Here is an 11114-nt window from a genome sequence, read left to right on the forward strand (position 1 = left end):
AAGAGTGGACGAAAGCGCAGCGTGGAAAGTGTTCATGATATTTATTATCAAGAAACACTGAAACAAAAAATTACAAATTCAAAAACGAAAGCGAACAGTTCCGTCAGGCACAGACACGAAACAGATAATAACACCCCACAAAACCCAAACGGAAAATGATAACTTATATATAATCCCCAATCAGAGACAACGATAGACAGCTAGCTGCCTCTGATTGGAAACCACACTCGGCAAAAACAACAAAGAAATAGAAAACCTAGATTTTCCCATCCGAGTCACACCCTGACCTAACCAAACATAGAGGATAAATAAGGATCTCTAAAGTCAGGGCGTAACAGGTACACCTACATTTAAGATCTGATAAATCAATTTCATGTACACCATCACAAAAAAATCCATGATTTATTTTTGTCAGGTCTAAAGAAACATGATATGAATAGCATTATAGAAGAACAGAATATGAGTTAATGTAATGTTATCTGACTATGCTCCATGCCATAGGCTGTAGGATTGTTCATTTAGCTGACAAGATATGCTTATAAATCCCATGCCATTATTTTATATTATATGATTTTATAGTAAGAAGAATATCAATGAACTTAGCTGAATCATATAGAAAGGACATTTTTCATTCCAGAGCAAGTGCACATATGAAGTGGCTATGTTGAGCATAATACATGATACATAGAAACTGGTCCAAAAGGTGATCATTTCAAACAGGTCTTACATGCTAGATTTAAAGTTACTTGCCAACTTTAGTTGTGAATTATATTAATCTTAGAATGTCTTAGAAATCAAAACATATATGGGCTGCATGATGCCCTATAGGCTATTGATGATTTGAGAAAGTTGGGGGAAAAAGCTTGCACCCCATTCATTGGCTCAGGCTGCACAGCTGTTCTGTCATCACATGATCATATTTTCACCCATCAGACTATTCTCAATGTAATATTGTCTTTACTAATGTGTCGATTTAGAATGACCCATTATCAAATGGAGCAGCGGCAGGGGAAAAAGACGTATTCCATATGCACTCGAATAACAGAATGACATCTGCATGCTTTTCCAGACGGTACGTTTTTCAATGATGCTGGATAGGCTACTTGGGTTTTATAGCTGAGTTGCAGTGTAGCCTAGTGGTTAGAGCATTGGACTAGTAATCGAAAGGTTGCAAGTTCAAATCCCCGAGCTGACAAGGTACAAAATCTGTCGTTCTGCCCCTGAACAGGCAGTTAACCCACTGTTCCTAGGCCGTCATTGAAAATAAGAATTTGTTCTTAACTGACTTGCCTAGTAAAATATGGGCAGCTGAGAAATAAATATAACAATACTTATTTCACTCCACACATCAACCACTGTTTGAGGACAGTGGAGGCTCCTCAGAGGAGGGGAGGACCATCCTCTTCCAGTGAATTTCAGGGAAATTGAAATGGTGAAACATTTAAGTTATCCTTTTTAGATAAAACTATACTACTTATATTCACTTCACCAAAAAAATGGAATAAAACACACTGTTTTGCAATGAAGGTCTACAGTAGCCTCAACAGCACTCTGTTGGGTAGCGCCACAGGGTAGCCAGAGGACAGCTTTCTTCCATCTTTCTCTGGGTACATTGACTTCAATAAAAAACCTAGGAGGCTCATGGTTCTCACTCCCATCCATAGACTTACACAGTAATTATGACAACTTCAGGAGGACGTCCTCTAACCTATCAGAGCTCTTGCAGCATGAACTTACATGTCATCTACCCAATCAAAGGAACAGATAATTAATCTAGTACTGAAAGCATAAGCTACAGCTAGCTAGCACTGCAGTGCATAAAGTGTGGTGAGTAGTTGACTCAAAGAGAGAAAAAGACAATAGTTGAACAGAGAGAGAGAGCTATATTTAATCATTTTTTTATCATTTTTTTCCCACTTTCACCTAGTTAGAAAATTAAGCTAGCTAGCTAGTTTAGCCTACTCAAACACCCAGCTCAAACAGAGAGATGCTATGTTAGCTAGCTAGCTATGACTATCCAACACAACACTGGAACCCTTCCAAGTCAAGACAAGCTTTTGGTTTGACTAATTTATTGCCACAGGGGCCCGCCGGTGTAACTGCTAAACTGCTTACTGAAATGCTTACTGACTGTACACTGTAACGTTACTGCATGATTGTAGCGGGTTTACTAATGCGTTAGTACTATTAGCTATGTTTGCTATGACATTATTTTTGTTAATATGGTGTCAACAATATAGGCTGTGTGTAGCGGTTATGATATGGTTTGGCTTGGAATTTTTTTTGTGTGTGGTACAGCTGATGTGTTGTGCATTGAAGTCCACAAGCGAAGGGAAAAGGTGGTAGGAGGAGAGCACATAGACATGATAAGGAATACAACGTAGCTGCTATGAAAGTGAACTGTGTTTATGTGTGATCAGGGGTGTATTCCGCCGTTTCTGAAAGGGAAGCAAACAGAACAAAACGGGGATAAACATACCAATAGAAACTCCAATAGTCAAAAAGAAACTCTCATTTGCATCTGTTGCATCTGGACTAAAGATTACACCCTAGATCAGCTAGATGAAGGCAAGAGTGTGTAAGGCGATATCTGTCCACGTGTCACTGTCTGTCACCTCAAACTTTTATCTCAACCTGTGTACCTACTTTGTACATTTTCATTCATAGGCTAGGTTGTAGCAACATCATGATGAGTATAGGGAAAATTCAAGTATCATGTAGTAGCCTAAACTTATCGATGTTATATTTGTCAGGACGTTGGCCTCTTTGGGTATAGCAACCCCATCCCTCTCTCCCTGCCTCCCCCTTGCCTCCTTCAACTAGGCTGCTGTGGTCAGAGGTCGTAAATTCCGGAGAAGACCCTGCCACATAGTATAAGAGGCAGAGTAAATTTTCATAGAGAACAAAGGAAATCCTTCCACCTCACAGAACTTGAGGTACGAACAAATTTCATGTTCCGGAGAAGGTATAAAAGATCGGTGAAGAATCCAGATATGAACTGGTCCGTTTGTCACAACTTGGGGAAGCTCATGGGAGACGGTGTGTCCACATTACCATAACGCTGTTTATATAATAGCCTCAGATATGAGGTTTACATCTAATTGTTGTATAAGATGAATGAGTGAGTATGATACTGTTTGTATAATTGTGTAATATGATTTTGGACTGTTTAATGAAGAAAAATACAATTCCCTTTTGATTTGAACTAAATCAGAGGACCGCCCCTGAGCCCAGTTAGGGTCAGACATCCTGGGACAGCCCTTTTTCGGCCCTTCCGAATAAAACCTCCACTCGGGTTTTCGATCAGCAGACCGAGCTTACCTCAATTACGAGATGGCTAAAGGTTGCAGACCATGTTTTTCTCCATTTGGAAGACAAAGGTTGTAGACCATTGCTGAATCTTTTAACCAAGTGGTTAAACTCTTAGACTATCGATACCGTGTAACGGCTTTCTTCTACCTCCTTCTCTGACGAAGAGGTGGAACAAGGATCGGACCAAAATGCAACGTGGTTTATTCCATACATCTTTAATGAAGAAGAACACGAACAATACAAAACAACAAACGTCGAAAACCGAAACAGCCCTGACTGGTGCAACAAACACAGAGACAGGAACAATCACCCACAAACACACAGTGAAACCCAGGCTACCTAAATATGGTTCCCAATCAGAGACAACGATAATCACCTGACTCTGATTGAGAACCGCCTCAGGCAGCCATAGACTAATCTATACACCCCACACAACCCCAAGACGAAACACACTACAAATAAACCCATGTCACACCCTGGCCTGACTCAATAAATGAAGATAACATAATAAATATAGACCAGGGCGTGACATACCGACAGAATAAGAATAAGAAGTCTGCAGCTAGGAATTCGGTATCATTGAACGCGAAGAAGACAACCGCCGAAACATACATTCTATAACGAATGTCACTCTGAACTATCCCCTCTAACTGCAACTGAGAGACAGAGGGAGAGAGACGGACAATTCTACAAAAGAAACAAACTTTTCACCAGCGACCAAGACACACTGAGCGTAAATATATTTATTGATAGCCAATTGTTCCTGAATGAGTGAGCATTCATTTGTAAATGATTAGCATTTCAATTGTTAGAATTATTAACTCTGTAGTGACTTCTTAGTCGACCCCCACTTCCCCTTTTGTCTAACAAGCCGCCATGCCGGTTTAGCCCACTAGGGCACATTTTCCTATCATTTCATGTAACCACATTTACCTTGTTTGTTTATGCATTTTTGTGAATTAATTAGTTAGTATTAAATGAATTATTTAAGACAATTGATGTATGGATGACTCATAGTGAAGAGTGGGTTTGTGCAGATAACCAACAATTTACGACGTTTGGAATGAGACTAACGTGAGGTAAAGTAAATAATTCATTAATTTGAAGACTAATTAATCAGAAATAATATCTGAAAAGTTATTTTAGGAAATTATAACTTTGTAATCTGAATATTTTTCCTTGGTGCCCTGACGTCCTAGTAATTACAGTTACTTGATTAATCAGTCTAATCACTTTATAACTATTTACAGAGAATCTTTGATAAAAACTATCAGTCTTCAGTTAATGATAGTAAAGACACGACATATTGAGCTGGGTGAATGGAATATGAATGACAGTCATCCAATATCCTGTAATAGAAATAAGGCCATGCTCATGAAAAACAAATTGTCCTCCCTCATCTTAAGCTGCACCAACCACCACTGTTTGAGGAGCAAGCTCTCATTGCACAACAGGTGATATTCCGCCCAAACTCTGTATGCCATTAGCTCTCCAACCCTGTTCCTGCAGCTACCCAGTACTCTGTATGCCACGGGCTCTCCAACCCTGTTCCTGCAGCTAACCAGTACTCTGTATGCCATTAGCTCTCCAACCCTGTTCCTGCAGCTAACCAGTACTCTGTATGCCCTGGGCTCTCCAACCCTGTTCCTCCAGCTAACCAGTACTCTGTATGCCCTGGGCTCTCCAACCCTGTTCCTGCAGCTACCCAGTACTCTGTATGCCATGGGCTCCCCAACCCTGTTCTTGCAGCTAACCAGTACTCTGTATGCCATGGTCTCTCCAACCCTGTTCCTGCAGCTAACCAGTACTCTGTATGCCATGGTCTCTCCAACCCTGTTCCTGCAGCTACCCAGTACTCTGTATGCCATGGGCTCCCCAACCCTGTTGCTGCAGCTAACCAGTACTCTGTATGCCATGGTCTCTCCATCCCTGTTCCTGCAGCTACCCAGTACTCTGTATGCCATGGTCTCTCCAACCCTGTTCCTGCAGCTACCCAGTACTCTGTATGCCATGGTCTCTCCAACCCTGTTCCTGCAGCTACCCAGTACTCTGTATGCCATGGTCTCTCCAACCCTGTTCCTGCAGCTACCCAGTACTCTGTATGCCATGGGCTCCCCAACCCTGTTGCTGCAGCTAACCAGTGCTTATTTTGGTAAACCAAGTGAAATCTGTTCAGAAACATTGATAGTAACATGTTTTTGCAAGGAAACATATTTCATTAAACTGTTGACAGCCCCTCTGAGCACTTGAGAAATGAATAAAGGAGAGAGAGGAGGAGATGGAAACACATGGTGGTTATATATTTTGCAGCTAAAGGTAATGCTTCAACCTATTAATTATGAAAATATAAAACAACTCCCTATCACTAGGCTATTCAAAATCATATACAACTACACTATAATTGTAAGCCGCCCTTCACATTCAATGAACCAACAACACTGCCTAGGGCTATACGTTCTCTCCCAGACTCGTGGATTACATTGTGGAGCATAACAAAGTAACCCAGTCCATCCAGTACACATAATAATACAGTCCACACTCAAAGGCTAGACCAATTATGTACCAAGACATCTGAAATCAGTTGTATGTTTTTCTGCCATGCATAATATGCGGTAGGCTATATATTGTATAACAGCACAATCATTCTTTTCATTCAGGTCTTTTTCAGGCTTGGACTCATAAGCCAATGCATAAGTTCTAGTATACATATGGTTGTTCTGAATGAATCATCACCGTAGAAAGCATTGTCCATTTCGTTGTGTTAGGCTTTCAAACAACATCCACAACGGCCATGTTTTACACTCAGTTTCAACCTGCTTTTGAACTTCTTTCTTCACATTGATCATCACAGTGAGGTGAGTTTTAAAAGCATGATACTGTTTTGATGATAAGTGTTTGATGTGATTTTTGATTCCATTTACATTGATGTCAGAATGGTTAGAAGGACAATAGAGTCCTGACTACCAGGCCATTAGAACCTGATGGTCATTAGGGTACTACCAACACATGTCCTGAGTGCATTAGAGGCGATTACCATGACTCAACGTTCACATGGAATTTTACTGTGCTCATGACTCAAGACTGCTGGTGTGGCGGTAATACGGTCACCACAACAGCCCTAGGTGCAGCAACATATAGAAAATTGAAGATAGAAAATGTTGTGTTACAAGCTCATTTAAGCCAGCTGAAGCACAGAAGGCTTGGCTGTTGAAGATAGAAATGACATGTGTAGAACTGACATGTTATGTATTGAGCTGTCATGTTATGTATTGAGCTGTCATGATATGTATTGAGCTGTCATGTTATGTATTGAGCTGACATCTTATGTATTGATGTCACGCTCTGACCAGAGAGAGCCCTTATTTCTCTATGGTGTAGTAGGTCAGGGCGTGACTAGGGGGTATTCTAGTTTATTATTTCTATGTAGTGTTCTAGTTTATTTTTCTATGTTGGTGATTTGTATGATTCCCAATTAGAGGTTGCTTGTAATCGTTGTCTCTAATTGGGGATCATATTTAGGTAGCATTTTCCCGCCTGTGTTTGTGGGATATTATTTTGTGTTTTGTGCATGTGCACCACGTAGTCACGTTTTGTTGTTAGTTTATTGATTTATTGGTTTTGCCAAGTTTCACTTCAAAATAAATATGTGGAACTCTACATTCGCTGTGCCTTGGTCCGTCTCTCCTCAAGATCGTGACAGAATATCCCACCAACCAAGGACCTAGAAGCGTGCTACGATGGGGAAAATAAGTTGGACCTGGGAGGAAAAAATGGAAGGACAGGAGATCCTTCCTTGGCAGGAGTCCCAGAGGATGCAACGAGAGAAGGGAGGACAGCGATGACGCCGGGGTTCGTGGCCATAAAGAATGCCCAAAAACCAGCCTGAAAATATTTTGTTGAGGGGCACAAGGGGTTGTCGGCAGAGCCGAGGAGTGAACCAGAGCCAATCTGGGAGAAGAGGGAGAAACTGGAGGAGAGTGAACGGAGAGAGTCAGAGACCGTCAGTGAGTGGATGGACATATTGGAGGAGAGAGAACAGAGAGAGTTGTTGAGTTGGCGGAAGATACACGACATTTGCCCTAAGGAACGTGTTATCAGTTTAATGCCACCTGAGTCAGCTCTCCGTACTCATCCTGAGGAGCGTGCTATCAGTCTGGTAAAATCTGTACCGGCTCCACGCACCAGGTCTCCAGTGCGCCTTCACAGCCCAGTACGTCCTGTGCCAGCTCCACGCACTAGGCCTCCAGTGCGCCTTCCCAGTCCGGTATGTCCTGTGTATCCTCCGCGCACTCGCCCTGAAGTGTGTGTCATCAGTCCGGTACCACCTGTGCCGGCTCCACAAATCAGGCCTCCAGTGCGCCTCCCTAGTCCGGCACGTCCTGTGCCAGTCCAGAGCTTCCGGTGACGGTTCCCAGTCCAGAGCTTCCGGTGACGGTTCCCAGTCCAGAGCTTCCGGTGACGGTTCCCAGTCCAGAGCTTCCGGTGACGGTTCCCAGTCCAGAGCTTCCGGTGACGGTTCCCAGTCCAGAGCTTCCGGCGACGGTTCCCAGTCCAGAGCTTCTGGTGACTGTTCCCAGTCCAGAGCTTCTGGTGACTGTTCCCAGTCCAGAGCTTCCGGCGACGGTTTCCAGTCCAGAACTTCTGGTGACAGTTTCCAGTCCAGAGCTTCCAGCGACGGTCCACAGTCCGGAACCTCCTGCGACGGTCCTCAGTCCGGAAGCTCCTGCGACGGTCGACGGTTTGGAACCTCCAGAAACAGTCGACTGTTCGGAACCTCCAACGACGGTCGACGGTCCGGACCCTCCAACGACGGTCGACGGTCCGGAACCTCCAACAACGGTCGATGGTCCGGAACCTCCAACGACGGTCGACGGTCCGGAGCTTCCAGGCAAGGTGTCCAGTCCCGCTCCAGGGCAGGTGTTCCTCTGAGCCGGTGTCCAGTCCAGACATGGCGTCTAGTCCCGCTCCTAGGCTGGATCCTTCCTCTGAGCCGATGCCCAGTATGGGCACGTCGTTCAGCCCGGCGCCATGGTCGGTTCCGGAGTCTGGGGGTGGGGGGGCTACGATCCGCACCAGAGCCGCCACTGACACTAATCCCCGCTCCTACCCTCCCCATTTGGTTTCAGGTTTTGCGCACCTTTGGGTGGGGGGGGTACTGTCACGCCCTGACCATAGAGAGCCCTTGTTTCTCTATGGTGTAGTAGGTCAGGGAGTGACTGGGGGTATTCTAGTTTATTATTTCTATGTTGGTGATTTATATGATTCCCAATTAGAGGCAGCTGGTAATCGTTGTCCCTAATTGGGGATCATATTTTGATTTATTGTTTGACTTTAAAATAAATATGTGGAACTCTACATCCGCTGCGCCTTGGTCTGTCTCTTCTCACGATTGTGACAATTGAACTGACATGTAATGTATTGAGCTGACATGTTGTGTATTGAAATGACATGTTATGTATTGGGCTGTCATGTTATATATTGAGTGACATGTAAGGTTTTACATTTACATTACATTTAAGTCATTTAGCAGATGCTCTTATCCAGAGCGACTTACAAATTGGTGAATTCACCTTCTGACATCCAGTGGAACAGCCACTTTACAATAGTGCATCTAAATCATTTAAGGGGGGGGGTGAGAAGGATTACTTTATCCTATCCTAGGTATTCCTTGAAGAGGTGGGGTTTCAGGTGTCTCCGGAAGGTGGTGATTGACTCCACTGTCCTGGCGTCGTGAGGGAGTTTGTTCCACCATTGGGGGGCCAGAGCAGTTTTGACTGGGCTGAGCGGGAACTGTACTTCCTCAGTGGTGGGGAGGCGAGCAGGCCAGAGGTGGATGAACGCAGTGCCCTTGTTTGGGTGTAGGGCCTGATCAGAGCCTGGAGGTACTGCGGTGCCGTTCCCCTCACAGCTCCGTAGGCAAGCACCATGGTCTTGTAGCGGATGCGAGCTTCAACTGGAAGCCAGTGGAGAGAGCGGAGGAGCGGGGTGACGTGAGAGAACTTGGGAAGGTTGAACACCAGACGGGCTGCGGCGTTCTGGATGAGTTGTAGGGGTTTAATGGCACAGGCAGGGAGCCCAGCCAACAGCGAGTTGCAGTAATCCAGACGGGAGATGACAAGTGCCTGGATTAGGACCTGCGCCGCTTCCTGTGTGAGGCAGGGTCGTACTCTGCGGATGTTGTAGAGCATGAACCTACAAGTTCAACCTTTTGAGCTGACATGTTATTTATTGAGCTGTCATGTTATGTATTGAGCTGACATGTTATACAGTTGTAGTCGGAAGTTTACATACGCCTTAGCCAAATACAATTTATGAAATTCCATGTCTTAGGTAAGTTAGGATCACCACTTTATTTTAAGAATGTGACATTTCAGAATAATTGTAGAGAGAAAGATTTATTTCAGCTTTTATTTATTTCTTTACATTCGCCGTGGGTCAGAAGTTTAGAGACACTCAATTAGTATTTGTTAGAATTGGCATTACATTGTTTAAATTGGGTCAAACGTTTCAGGTAGCCTTCCACTATCTTCCAACAATAAGTTGGGTGAATTTGGGCCCATTCCACCTGACAGAGCTGGTGTAACTGAGTCAGGTTTGTAGGCCTCTTTGCTCGCACACGCCTTTTCAGTTCTGCCCACACATTTCTGTAGGATTGAGGTCAGGGCTTTGTGATGGCCACTCCAATACCTTGACTTTGTTGTCCTTAAGCCATTTTGCCACAACTTTGGAAGCATGCTTGGGGTCATTGTCCATTTGGAAGACCCATTTGCAACCAAGCTTTAACTTCCTGACTGATGTCACGAGATGTTGCTTCAATATATCCACATCATTTTCTTACCTCATGATGCCATCTATTTTGTGAAGTGCACCAGTCCCTCCCGCAGCAAAGCACCCCCACAACATGATGCTGCCACCCCCACAACATGATGCTGCCACCCCCTTGCTTCACGGCTGCGATGGTGTTCTTCGGCTTGCAAGCCTCCCCCATTTTCTTCCAAACATAACAATGGTCATTATGGCCAAACAGTTCTATTTTTGTTTCATCAGACCAGAGGACATTTCTCCCAAAATTAAGATCTTTGTCTCCATGTGCAGTTGCAAACGGTAGTCTGGATTTTTTATGGCGGTTTTGGAGCAGTGGCTTCTTCCTTGCTGAGGAGCCTTTCAGGTTATGTCGATTTAGGACTCATTTTACTGTGGATATCGATACTTTTGTACCTGTTTCCTCCAGCATCTTGACAAGGTCCTTTGTTGTTGTTGTGGGATTGATTTGCACTTTTCGCACCACAGTATGTTCATCTCTAGGAGACAGAATGCGGCATGACGGCTGAGTGGTCCCATGGTGTTTATACTTGCGTACTATTGTTTGTACAGATGAACATGGTACCTTCTGTTATTTGGAAACTTAGTGTAAACTTTTGACCCACTGGATTGTGATACAGTGAATTATAAGTGAAATATAAGTGAAATAATCTGTCTGTAAACAAGTGTTGGAAAAATGACTTGTGTCCTGCACAAAGTAGATGTCCTAACCGACTTGCCAAAACTAGTTTGCTAACAAGAAATTTGTGGAGTGGTTGAAAAACGAGTTTTAATGACTCCAACCTTAGTGTATGTAAACTTCCAACTGTATATATATATTCAGCCAACAAGTAATGTATAGAGCTGACATGTTGTGTATTGAGTTCACATGATATTTATTAAGCTGTCATGTTATATATATATATATATATATATACATACACTACGGTTCAAAAGTTTGGGGTCACTTAGAAATGTCCTTGTTTTTGAAAGAAAATTTA

This window comes from Oncorhynchus masou, chromosome 26 (genome assembly GCF_036934945.1).
Source record: "Oncorhynchus masou masou isolate Uvic2021 chromosome 26, UVic_Omas_1.1, whole genome shotgun sequence".
In the NCBI taxonomy this organism is placed as follows: Eukaryota; Metazoa; Chordata; class Actinopteri; order Salmoniformes; family Salmonidae; genus Oncorhynchus; species Oncorhynchus masou.